General features: G+C 49.3%; 1 protein-coding gene across 1 annotated transcript in view; it reads left to right on the top strand.

Annotated features, from left to right (window-relative positions):
* GTF3C3 (general transcription factor IIIC subunit 3) overlaps positions 1 to 14,289 on the top strand; it is a 348,121-nt gene that overhangs the window by 58,310 nt on the left and 275,522 nt on the right. The window lies entirely within an intron of this gene.

The raw sequence follows: 14,289 nt of genomic DNA, 5'->3' as shown, positions 1-14,289 counted from the left end.
CTGTCACTCTAAGGGTCTTGAGATGAGAAGTGCTGCCTTCTTTAATAGACACCTACTCTTGGAATTTGATGCTAGGCTTGACTTCACCTCAGAGATCTACTTTGAATGTACTTCCAGTAGCTCCCGACCTACCCGTTGAAGATCCCTGTACTAAACAGTGGCCACACTGGTGTACAACCTGTCTAAAATACATTGGCAAAGCCAATAGCTCTTGCATAGATAAGCCCTATTGTCTTTGCCAATTCTTATTCTCATAGATTACACGACTTTCATAGGCTTCAGGGGATAATTTCTCCTCAGCGACGTAGCCAGGGTTGCTTGATGGGGACGTGGCTGGTCTCAAGCCATATCTGAGTTTAGGATAGGTAAATCATGTTGCAACCGTGAGTGCCACCAAATGACTCCCTTACCTAAGCAAAGGGAGATGTTTGTATTATCAGGAGCTTGTCATTCATCCCAGGCCAGGCCGAAGGCATTAGACCCGTTACATTGATTATGCTGGACCGCACAGGTGGTCTACAAAGGTAACAAGAAAAACAGAAGAAAGATAATGTGCTTAATATCAATCCACACTATTTTTGCTCTTTCAGCCAGCCTTAGCAAAGATGGTCTGGCTTGCTTGTAGCACATACATATTTTAAAAGTGAAATTACAAGTCCCAACATGCATATGGCTAAATACATTAGCATGCCGTATTAAGCTTTGCTAATGTGTTATTGTGATTAGGGTGGTAGCCTGTCAAACACACTTGATATGCACATCTTGAACAGTGTCTCATGTTCTGGTAGGTTGTATTAAAGAGCATCTCATTTAGTAGTCTCGAGGAGCAGGATTTTTCCACAGGAGCATGGGGAAATCATCAGATGAATGGTGAAAAGAAAACACACTGTTCGGTTAGCCATGCACGTCGACTGATTCGGCCAAGGTGCTACTGAAATGCAGTCACTGGTTTTCTTTTATGTCCACTGTACGCTTTGAGGAAAGATGCATAATCAAAAGTTTGTAGCATATCATTTTCTTAGGTCTCGCTGAGTAAGCGCCCATGCGCTGCTCGAAGAGACATTTAGTAGCTGCTTCAAAAAGCGCTACTTTGCCGGCCACCAGCTTGCGAGAACGCTCACACGACGTGCACACCACTTTTTCCGGTCGCGTGTGCAAACAACTCGCGTCAACACTCGCTATGATGTGTCCTCAGGTGCTTTGCTACAACTGAGGCGACGCAGAGAGTAGACTAGTTTCATGCATTGGGAATGAGCGCGTCACCAAGCGACAGTACATCACATAAAGTTAAAAAGTAATGGTCATATGCACATACATACATGCTAATCACCAAACACATTATTGATCTGCCTTTACCCCACTTTCAGTGCTCTGGTACTCTTTTCATACTCACAGGGTAGAGATACAGCACAGCTTCCACCAAGATCAGAAGGAACGTGATAGCAAAAATCACGACGTCCAACATATCCGCTCACTTTTTCTTCCGTACCAGCGTATTTAACTAAAAGAAAATCTTCCCCTTTGCCCTAGCAGCCCAAATCATAAGTGCTCCTCTCTGTGCCTCAGGCAACGCTTTTTAAAAAAAAAAAATATTGAAAGAACACCTCTTGATACGACTAAGGACCCCCCACCTCTGTGTACATAAAGAACACTACACTGACTATCCTTCAGCACACCAACTGTACCACTTCCTGTACAGCACAGACTATACCTCATTAACACCACTGTTAGCCCTGCCTGTCCAGGTGTCCCAGTGAAGCACCGATACTGCAATAAAGGAACGGTCACTCCAACTCCAAGATACCCTGTCTGTGCCCAGGAATCACAATGAGCATGCAACACTATACACCAGCCTAGCGCCTTCGATAGATAATCTCCATGGCTGGGCAGAGTATTTTATGCACCCACAATCCACCCGCTCCAGCTGCAGGACCTACACTCCACGTCTACCAGGGTGCTCGATTGCTTGGCGAGCCCAGCCTACCCCAAAACTTTGTCCGGCAGTATTACAAACTTCGGCGTTGCAGAAGCAAGAATGGAACAGACTAAAGCAATCAAGCACACTGAAAGCCACACACAATGAAAATGATATGTGTAGAGAGGAGACAACAATAGCAAAGTTAACCCACAACAGTTATACTGCTTACTCTGAAGCACAGAGACAGTACCAGATGTGTTTCTTTGCCGAGTAATATAGACTATTTTTATTATAATTTTCTATTATGTAATATCAGTTCACAATAAGAGGAAAATATGCGTAAATTAACTATACGTTTTGAACGGATATCATTCCCCAACATTGTTGGATATAATCATCAAAACAATAAACGTCTAATGTATTTATTGAAATATTCACAATTAGAAACAGTATCTCCTGTAAGAGAACAACACACACAACAATCTCAAGATGGCCGCAACTCGACCGTCTATCGAGTAGGGACAGCGCCAGGCTTGCCGCTGTCACATTTGGGGGTACTATTTAATTCAAAACAAAATGCACGTTCCATAAATTATTATGGACTAGTACAATCAAATAGAAAACATTTAATGCACCACTGCAGTTATAGTAACTTGTATTAGCACTGAATTTTCTACTGTTCTGTTTTCGGAAAAACAGAAATATACTATTTTTTTTGTTTTTATTTCTGTTTAATTATTCTTATCGAAATACTGCCACATCTAGAAAGCAGATCCACGTTCCAAGATGGTGACTTTGTTAATAGTGGGCCTTCTCAATAGCTGCTGTCTGGTAGAGCCAACTTCCCTTCCCTCAACAGTAACCACCCCTCCCCACAACCTCATACTCATCTCACCAATGCCTTCAAGGCGTCTGTCGTCTCCCCGTTTGCATTCGCTGTCCCAACCTACCTGCAAGAAACGGTACCAGGGTGAAGTAGGGTCTGTCCGCTGGCCCGCAGAGAGACAGTACGTCCTCAGACAATCAAATCTGTTGTCATGGGTTCACCACTAGCATTTTCTCCTCTTCATGCTCCTCTCCCGTAGAGTAGGCCGCACCATCTGCTGACTCCTTAGCCTGATCCAGTGCAGCCCATGTTACCAATGGACCAGGCCCGACTATGGTGAATTTCAGCCACCTCATGTGCCCTTTCTGACTCCGCCTGAGACTTAGTGGGTGGATCTGGATCTGCGCTTCTCCCCTGCCGCTGTCTCTGGGATTTCCAGGTCTCGGCACGATTGCCTTCAGAGCGGCTCAGCATAGCATGTCCTTTTGTCTCCAACCAGTCTCATACTTCAGCCATGGACTTGAAAAAGTGCGAACCCTCCATGTCAGTTATACAGATCTGTGCTGGGAACATTAGCACATACTTGAGGATGAGCTGCCTCAGTTGCAGCTTTACCTCTAGATATGACTCCCTCAATTTCTGCACCTTTGCTGTATAGTCTGGATATCTGTTGACAGTCCACCTCCTTCCCCCAAAAGCTGCTATCGTCCAGGAATTTGTGCCACTGGCAGCATAGGGTCTCTCTCACGGAGATTTAAGAGCCTCACCACCATATATCCTTGGGCGAACGTTCTTCAGTAACACTGTGAGCTCTTTCCACTATAAACTGTTTCAAGGGTCGCCCCTCTAACACCACTGAGCCCAGCCAACCCCCCGCTGAGTGAGGGGGCCACGCAGCCTCCCTCCCCAGCCACTGTTGGCCCTGAGGACCCAATCCCCCAGGGCCATACTTTAATTATGGGGTGGCATGTGCCCCCCCCACCCTCCTTAAGAGGATTCGAGTGTACCCCATCCCTCTAGGGTTGAATTCCATTTATGAGGGGAGCGTGCAGCCCCTCGTTCAAGCTTTAATAAGCCCAGGGATCCCATTTCCCACAACAGAATTCTGTTTATAAGGCAAGGGGGTGCATGGTTCCACCTTAATGAGCTGTAATAGGCCCTGCACACCCCATCCTTAGGGACTATACTTTAATTATAGGGGAGGGGGCGTGTGGACCCTCTCCCAGAGCCTTCACTGGCCACAAAGACCCCATCCCCAGGGCATATACATTATTAGGGGAGATGGGGCGTGTGACTCCCCTTACCAAGCTTTAATAGGCCCTGAGAACACCTTCCCCCCAAGGCGGAATTCTATTTATAAGGGGAGGGGAGCGTGCAGCCCTCTTTCAGAGCCATAATAGACCATGGATTGAATCCTATTAATAAAGGGAGTGGTGCGTGTGCGCCCCCTCCCCGTTGCCTCGGTACGCCTGGTGAACTCCAAACCCTGGGGCCTATCTAGGGGGAGGTCGCATGGCCGCCTTCCCCGAGCCTTAATAGGCCCTCTAGACTCCATCCTTTTGGGCAGAAGGAACCTCCTGGGTGAGTACCTGGTGCCCGCCCGGACACGCACCAGACAATACGTTGTGGGTCGTGAGGGGCACTCCACAGCCCCAGCCACCTCCCCGCATGCTGCGGGAACCGGCATTGCCGCCTGCTGGTGGGAGCACCTGTCTGTGCTTACCAGGCCCGGCTCCAGGAATTTTTATTTGGGTGGGCCAATGGTGTATTTGGGTGGGCCACTGAGTTAGTCGTGTCCGGCATGACTCACTGGGGGAGGGAGAGGGGGCAGAGGGGTCACGCGGGGGGGGTCATTTAATAATATCTTTTTTTTAAATGTAGCTTACCAGGTGCCACGGCTTCTCAGCTCCTGCCCAGGATGCAAGCAGCCAGGCTCCCTCCCTAATGGTGCATAATTCCAGTGGCCCTGGTTATATCAATACACCCCAGCAGGCAGCAGTTAATGACTGTGCTGTCTGAACAAATAACTATGGCGTAAACATGTTCAGTTTCGCTGGTTTTGATTGAAAGGGCTTTATTTTTTTTTCCAAGGAAGGAGTACATGATCAAACATTTGGTCTCTCAGAAAAACCATAACACTTTCTGTGGTGGCCCTCCTTTGACTGAGGTAACTTAAAAGTTACACTGCAGTGGCCCTAGGGCCCAGGAACCTCGCTGCCAAGGGCATCTGCTTACAAAGCCTATACATTAAATGCCACATCTCAAAGAGATAGGTATGGTGGGGGTTGGTTTCTGGTTAAATCCTGAGTTTGAGATGGGAGGTTGGTAGAGCAGTCAGCAGGGGCGGCTGGTGACATTTGAAAGTGGTGAGCCGTAAACTAATTTGCATATTGCACCGCAGTGAGCGAGCGCAGCGAGCGAGCCCGAACCACCTTGCATCCATCCATACATCATTCATGCATCCACCCACCCACCCATCCTTCATCCATACATCATTCATTCATGCATCCACCCATCCATCCATCATGCATCCACCCATCATGCATGCATCCATGCATCCATCCATACATCATTCATGCATCCACCCATCCACCCACCCACCCTGCATCCATATATCATTCATTCATGCATCCACCCATCCATCCATCCACCCACCCATCCAACCTGCATCCATCATTCATGCATCCATCCACCCATCAAAGAAAAACCAAAGGTGATGATGGACGGAGCGTTGACAATACAAACACTCACCCCCAGTCAACTGATCTGGGTTTAATCCATCACCGTTCTTTAGCTCACTCCGCCACCCCAGTTCAGACATGGCCCACCCATCCTGCATCCATACATCATTCATGCATCCATCCATCCACCCACCCATCCAACCTGCATCCATCATTCATGCATCCAACCACCCATCATGCATGCATCCATGCATCCATCCATACATCATTCATGCATCCACCCATCCATCCACCCACCCTGCATCCATACATCATTCATTCATGCATCCACCCATCCATCCACCCACCCACCCATCCAACCTGCATCCATCATTCATGCATCCATCCACCCATCGTGCATGCATCCATCCATACATCATTCATGCATCCACCCATCCATCCACCCACCCATCTTGCATCCATACATCATTCATGCATCCACCCATCCATCCATCCACCCACCCATCCAACCTGCATCCATCATTCATGCATCCATCCACCCATCATGCATGCATCCATGCATCCATCCATCCATAATTCATGCATCCACCCATCCATCCACCCACCCATCCTGCATCCATACATCATTCATTCATGCATCCACCCATCCATCCATCCACCCACCCATCCAACCTGCATCCATCATTCATGCATCCATCCACCCATCATGCATGCATCCATGCATCCATCCATACATCATTCATGCATCCACCCATCCATCCACCCACCCATCCTGCATCCATACATCATTCATTCATGCATCCACCCATCCATCCACCCACCCATCCAACCTGCATCCATCATTCATGCATCCATCCACCTATCATGCATGCATCCATGCATCCATCCATACATCATTCATGCATCCACCCATCCACCCACCCATCCTGCATCCATACATCATTCATTCATGCATCCATCCATCCACCCACCCATCCAACCTGCATCCATCATTCATGCATCCATCCACCCATCATGCATGTATCCATCCATACATCATTCATGCATCCACCCATCCATCCACCCACCCATCCTGCATCCATACATCATTCATTCTGCAGTGATTGCTTTAGATAACTGAGGTTTATAACGTAAGAGAGTATATTTTTGCAAAATTCGTTTCATTTGCTTTGTTTTATCATTTACTGTGTGTGCGCTTTTTTTTTTAAATATGCAGTTATATGAAGATGATAAAATTACATAGTTATTAGCATGTTGTGTTTACCCTTGAGCCCCGTCTCCCTACTCACTGACAGCGCCCCAGGAAAAACTTAGGATTACAGGTGCAAACTTTTTATGCTGTTTAACTTCTGCATATAAAAGAAGACAGCCTGTGAACTCACCAGACACACGTCGACGCTTGCAGGCGATCTTCATTCACAATTCCTTCCTTGCAGACGCTGTTGTGCCCCCCTGGGAATGCAATCACGGACCCCCAGGGGGGTGTGCACCACCGTTTGAAGACCTGTGCCCTAACGCCAGGGCCGGAGCTCCCACCACATGCTGTGCCTGCTGGCTTTGGCCCATTGTCATTCTATATGTGACAATGGGCCGCGATAATCTGTGCTTGGCTGCACAGAGGCTGCAGCAGCCTCTTGACTTTGAATCAGGAGAGCCAGCCCGAACACTTGATGGGGGAGGAACGGCTCACATCAGGCCTCAGGCCAAGGCTCCTGTTTGGGTGGGCCGGGCTCATGTTTGGGTGGGCCCGGCCCACCCGGCCCACCCTCTAGAACCGGGCCTGGTGCTTACTGCCATCGGGTGGGAGCAGTATGTGTTTTTCCCTTCCCACAGGAGCACTGGCAGGGAAACAAAAGTCTGCTATCACCTGGCAGTGCATTTTTAAAGCTCCTGTCGAATGAGAGCAGCTATGCCTTCCCTGCACACGCTCCTGCAGACAGGGAAAGCATGACTGTTTTCACCCAGGGGAAGATTTAAAAATGCTCCCACCAGGTGGGAGGAAACGTATGATTCCCTGATCACACTGATATGGGCAAGGAAAAGACTGTGTTCCTGCAGTGGGTTCACCGGATTGAATAATTGTGCCAGCACTAGATAGGGTCCCCGGGGCCTTTGATGGCTTAGGGAGCAGAGGCGTGCACCCCCTCCCCCTTTAAAAAAAAAAAAAATTGGCCCGAGGCCCACATCAACTAGGGGAGGGGGCCCCAGTCATGCCTCCTCCACAAATATTTACAAAATATGGTGGGCTGACAGTTACTTATTTTTTAGGGCTCGCCTGCTGTGCGCATATGCGCATAGCTGGCGAAGCTCTAAAGGGGCTTAAACAGCGTTTAATCAAGCACGAATTCCACTGGCGATTTCACCAAGTGCATGTGCTTTTTAGGCCATTGCGCAAGTGCAAGCCCTAAAAAGCGCGTGCACAATGCCACCAGCCGCCTGCCTGCCTGCCTCGCATTACCACATCAAAGGCAGCATTTCTCACCCCCTAATTATTCACGGCCGGCCGGCCGTACTTTCAGTTTCGTCTCCTTTTAAAACTTGTTCAACTTGTTTCCTCAATTGCTGACTCCCATCTTTCGCCACCAGGACTTGTTTTATTCTCGCCCTCTCCTCCCACTTAATTCTGCCTCTCTCCTTAATTTCCGTGGCATTGGTCAGAGGTCACAAAGTAGTACACCAACATCAAGTTCTTTCACTATTTAATTATAATGATATGTTTTCCTTTCTAAAAGTCAGTGCTATCTTGTCTCAATGTAATATAAATGTTTTGATTCAACGCTTTATTACATTGTGACACCAGATGGTGCAAGAGGTACGGAAGGAACTATAGGAATTGATATGTTGTTTTTATCACTCAGTCCCTCCAGCAAGATTGATGTTATAAGATTTTCCTTTGTGTTCTTTTTTTGGCGTAGTGGTCAACTGCCCCTTCTATCCCTGCAGCCGCCTAGCATCCAGTCTCCTCCGTTTCCCTAGCCACCCAGTGTTTCTCATTCACTGCTTCACTTTTCCCCGCCCTCTGTCAGTGTCTTCTACGAGAGAGGTAGAAGGTGAGATTGTCTCCCCCTTCAAGCACAAGGCAAGAACAAGCATCCAGGGTTACGTCCCTCCTCCACATTTTGTTCTGAGTAGGGCCGGTGCTTCATTACATGGCCTGCAGGCAGATGCCGTGCGGCGCCATCACAGAAGTCCACAAGATGGTGTTGTGTGATGTTCTCCAGTATCGAATCTTCGAAGCAAGAGGAGGTGGGGGGGCAAACCAACAACAAGCTTTATTGTTCTCGGCAATATCCTTTACAATATACATAACCCTATTTAGTATACAATATAATATTAAAACGTGCAAATCCTATATATAAACATAAGGTAACCTTAGCTAAAACATTTCATTAAAAATCAGACACTAAAAGGCAATTAGGCTTTTGTGTTTTCAGTATGTTTGTTGTGAATTCTGGTGTGGTTTTGTTTCAGTGTTTTCCATTGTTTTCACAAACTGTAAAAATCAATGTTTATTAGAATTTACTCGTTTTCACTCCATAAACAATGAGGATGGTGTTTATCCAGTGCTTATAATAAAAAATCTGGCTTATCTTTCCTTCCTTTCCTCGTTTATTCTTATTATAATTCTTCTTTACTGCTCCTAATTCTCATCTTGTACGTTTACCTTATATTTTGTCTCCTGAGTAACTTTTCATTATTCTCCTCACCATCCTACCCGTCTCGTATACCAGCATCAAAATTCTTCTTTCCAACAGTCCACCCCTATACTATATCCAAGATGCACATAGAAGGGGTTATCTGTGCACCCATTAAAATTTGAGTCCAGCTAACAAAAGGTTAATGGTGAACATTTAACTCACCTGTATGCTGCTCTAATCTTTAGACAAACAACAAAGATTGACTGAATGAAGATCTTCTATTTGGGACTGGAGATATGTATTTTGTGGGATGCTCTGTGCTCTCTTATCGCTAAGCAGTGTCACATTGCCCTGCTGTTTGTCTCAAGATACCAATAACTTGATTAATAAATGTGATAGTACTGTGTGATCTAGGCATGTTTCTGCTCATCATAGTCTTAGGGGCGATGTCTGCTAAGGAATTAATAAGAAGACTGTTGGTTGTCGGCCTGTACAGTTCACATCACGAATCAGGTAACCACACAGCTCCACTGATGCACCCACCACACAGCTCCACTGATGCACCCACCACACAGCTCCACTGATGCACCCACCACACAGCTCCACTGATGCACCCAACACACAGCTCCACCGATGCACCCACCACACAGCGCCACCTACACAGCTCCACCGAGGCACCCACCACCCAGCTCCACCGAGGCACCCACCACACAGCTCCACCGATGCACCCACCACAAAGCTCCACCGACACAGCTCCACCGATGCACCCACCACACAGCTCCACCGAGGCACCCACCACACGGCTCCACCGAGGCACCCACCATACAGCTCCACCAAGGCACCCACCACACAGCTCCACCGATGCACACAGCTCCACCGAGGCACCCACCACACAGCTCCACTGATGCACCCACCACACAGCTCCACTGATGCACCCACCACACAGCTCCACAGATGCACCCACCACACAGCTCCACTGATGCACCCACCACACAGCTCCACTGATGCACCCACCACACAGCGCCACCTACACAGCTCCACCGAGGCACCCACCACCCAGCTCCACCGAGGCACCCACCACACAGCTCCACCGATGCACCCACCACAAAGCTCCACCGACACAGCTCCACCGATGCACCCACCACACAGCTCCACCGAGGCACCCACCACACGGCTCCAACGAGGCACCCACCATACAGCTCCACCAAGGCACCCACCACACAGCTCCACCGATGCACACAGCTCCACCGAGGCACCCACCACACAGCTCCACTGATGCACCCACCACACAGCTCCACTGATGCACCCACCACACAGCTCCACAGATGCACCCACCACACAGCTCCACTGATGCACCCACCACACAGCTCCACTGATGCACCCAACACACAGCTCCACCAATGCACCCACCACACAGCTCCACCAATGCACCCACCACACAGCTCCACCGATGCACCCAACACACAGCTCCACCGATGCACCCACCACACAGCTCCACCGATGCACCCACCACACAGCTCCACCGATGCACCCACCATACAGCTCCACCAAGGCACCCACCACACAGCTCCACCGATGCACACAGCTCCACCGAGGCACCCACCACACAGCTCCACGGATGCACCCACCACACAGCTCCACAGATGCACCCACCACACAGCTCCACTGATGCACCCACCACACAGCTCCACTGATGCACCCACCACACAGCTCCACCGATGCACCCAACACACAGCTCCACCGATGCACCCACCACACAGCTCCACCGATGCACCCACCACACAGCTCCACCGATGCACCCACCACACAGCTCCACCGATGCACCCACCACACAGCTCCACCGATGCACCCACCACACAGCTCCACTGATGCACCCACCACACAGCTCCACTGATGCACCCACCACACAGCTCCACTGATGCACCCACCACACAGCTCCACTGATGCACCCACCACACAGCTCCACTGATGCACCCAACACACAGCTCCACCGATGCACCCACCACACAGCTCCACCGATGCACCCACCACACAGCTCCACCGATGCACCCACCACACAGCTCCACCGATGCACCCACCACACAGCTCCACTGATGCACCCACCACACAGCTCCACTGATGCACCCACCACACAGCTCCACCGAAGCACCCACCACACAGCTCCACCGAAGCACCCACCACACAGCTCCACCGAAGCACCCACCACACAGCTCCACCGATGCACCCACCACACAGCTCCACCGATGCACCCACCACACAGCTCCACCGATGCACCCACCACACAGCTCCACTGATGCACCCACCACACAGCTCCACTGATGCACCCACCACACAGCTCCACTGATGCACCCACCACACAGCTCCACCGATGCACCCACCACACAGCTCCACCGATGCACCCAACACACAGCTCCACCGATGCACCCAACACACAGCTCCACCGATGCACCCACCACACAGCTCCACCGATGCACCCACCACACAGCTCCACCGATGCACCCACCACACAGCTCCACCGATGCACCCACCACACAGCTCCACCGATGCACACAGCTCCACCGAGGCACCCACCACACAGCTCCACAGATGCACCCACCACACAGCTCCACCGATGCACACAGCTCCACCGAGGCACCCACCACACAGCTCCACGGATGCACCCACCACACAGCTCCACGGATGCACCCACCACACAGCTCCACAGATGCACCCACCACACAGCTCCACTGATGCACCCACCACACAGCTCCACCGATGCACCCACCACACAGCTCCACTGATGCACCCACCACACAGCTCCACTGATGCACCCACCACACAGCTCCACTGATGCACCCACCACACAGCTCCACTGATGCACCCACCACACAGCTCCACTGATGCACCCACCACACAGCTCCACTGATGCACCCACCACACAGCTCCACTGATGCACCCACCACACAGCTCCACTGATGCACCCACCACACAGCTCCACCGATGCACCCACCACACAGCTCCACCGATGCACCCACCACACAGCTCCACCGATGCACCCACCACACAGCTCCACCGATGCACCCACCACACAGCTCCACCGATGCACCCACCACACAGCTCCACTGATGCACCCACCAATCAGCTCCACTGATGCACCCACCACACAGCTCCACTGATGCACCCACCACACAGCTCCACCGAAGCACCCACCACACAGCTCCACCGATGCACCCACCACACAGCTCCACCGATGCACCCACCACACAGCTCCACCGATGCACCCACCACACAGCTCCACCGATGCACCCACCACACAGCTCCACCGATGCACCCACCACACAGCTCCACCGATGCACCCACCACACAGCTCCACCGATGCACCCACCACACAGCTCCACCGATGCACCCACCACACAGCTCCACTGATGCACCCACCACACAGCTCCACTGATGCACCCACCACACAGCTCCACTGATGCACCCACCACACAGCTCCACTGATGCACCCACCACACAGCTCCACCAATGCACCCACCACACAGCTCCACCAATGCACCCACTAAGCTCCACCGTTGCACACACCACTCAGCGCAACCACAGCTTCACTCAGCACCACCACAGCATCACTCAGCGCAACCACTGCATCACTCAGCGCAACCACAGCATCACCGGTTCAAATATGTTTTTTTCAATGTTTCCAGCTGTTTACTAGCTTTCACGCTTTATTACAAATCACAAAAAAATGTTAATATTTCACTTCTGTTCTTGGATTTTCGTCACAATAAAAAACACTGAACATAATCTTCACAAAAGTTATTTACAAAAGTTTAAGCTATTGCCATTACAAATTAAATAAATTATTTAAGTATTAATTATTTAAAAAAATTAAAAGCCATTGTTATTTGTAATATCAATACATCTAAGTCATGTAAATACAAAACATGTTGCATTACAAATGCTATAGTTGCCACATTTGCGAAAGTTATAACTATTGGCATTGTAAATGACAAAGCTATTAATTTAGCTATTTTAAAAAATAACACATAAATTAAAAAAATTAATTTATAAGACCAATAGCTTAAACTTTCCTAATGCGAGCCCTATTGCATTTCCAATGCTTGTTTAGTTTTTTCGTTTTTGCTGGGATCTTGCAGGAGTCCTGCAGAAGCGCAACAAAAAGGCCCAATTTTTTAAATGTTTCTGTATTTTGGTCCCAGGACTCCTCCCCCTTTACAAGGGCTACCGGACAGGGTATCCCTAACGTGCCCCCGTACATTTTTTTAAAGAATAATTGCAGGGCAGGGGACTAAGTCCCCCAAGTCCTGTGTTGGCTGACAGCAACATTTTTCTTCATGGTTCTGGCAGTCAGAGTGCTCGTTCCTGCAGGAGTCTGACTCCTGTGGAAGTAAAATGGTCTAAGGGGGAAAATGCCTTCTGGGGAAAATTGGGCTCAAAGTGGGGAGATGGGTTGGCCTAACGGCTAAGGCGCTCGACCTCGGACCTGGGGATCTGGGTTCGAGTCTCGGTAACGACGCCAAAAACCCCCTGTGATTCTGGGCAAATCACTTAATCTCCCCGTGCCTAAAATGAAAGTGTGTCCTCATGTAACGTAACTGGTGCTATGTAAAGCGCTCTTTTGCGTTCGGTTTGGTTCTAGTTCGCGCTATATATAAAACTCTGCAAAAAAAAAAAAACCGGGACTCTTGCAAGATCTCCACGAACCCAGCTGTCCAGATATACAAATATTTCTGAGACTTAATATAATCACGTCTACACCAAATCACACAAAGCATGCTTTCTGGTCCAAGATCTAGCTTCCTGCCCAGTTTGGTGTAATTCTGTTCTGCAGTATTTGTGGTAGTGCTTCTTAAAAAAGTCTATTGAAAATGCAAGGAGATTTGGCGTTTTGGGACCCCTCCTCCCCCTCTCCCACTTGACGGATCACCCCGGAACTTCACATATACAAGCTAGGGAATATTTATACAAACATATACAGTTTATTATTGCATAGTGGAAACTGTGACAAAACACCAATATTCTTATTGCTGCTTTAAATTGAAAAACAAATATTTGTGCACTTGTCTCTGTGAACAACAAATGCTGTAAATTTACAGATATTATCATGACAGCAAAGTGAAACAAGTGCATGCTCAAAAGCGATTAATTAATGGAACTATGACTTTCTGAAAGTGTATGTCATTCAAACAGCAAGCACTTCTAAATAAAAAAAACATAAATCAGCAATTA

This window comes from Lissotriton helveticus, chromosome 3_1, assembly GCF_964261635.1.
Source record: "Lissotriton helveticus chromosome 3_1, aLisHel1.1, whole genome shotgun sequence".
NCBI classification, from domain to species: Eukaryota; Metazoa; Chordata; class Amphibia; order Caudata; family Salamandridae; genus Lissotriton; species Lissotriton helveticus.
This window is presented reverse-complemented; position numbering and strand designations above follow the sequence as displayed.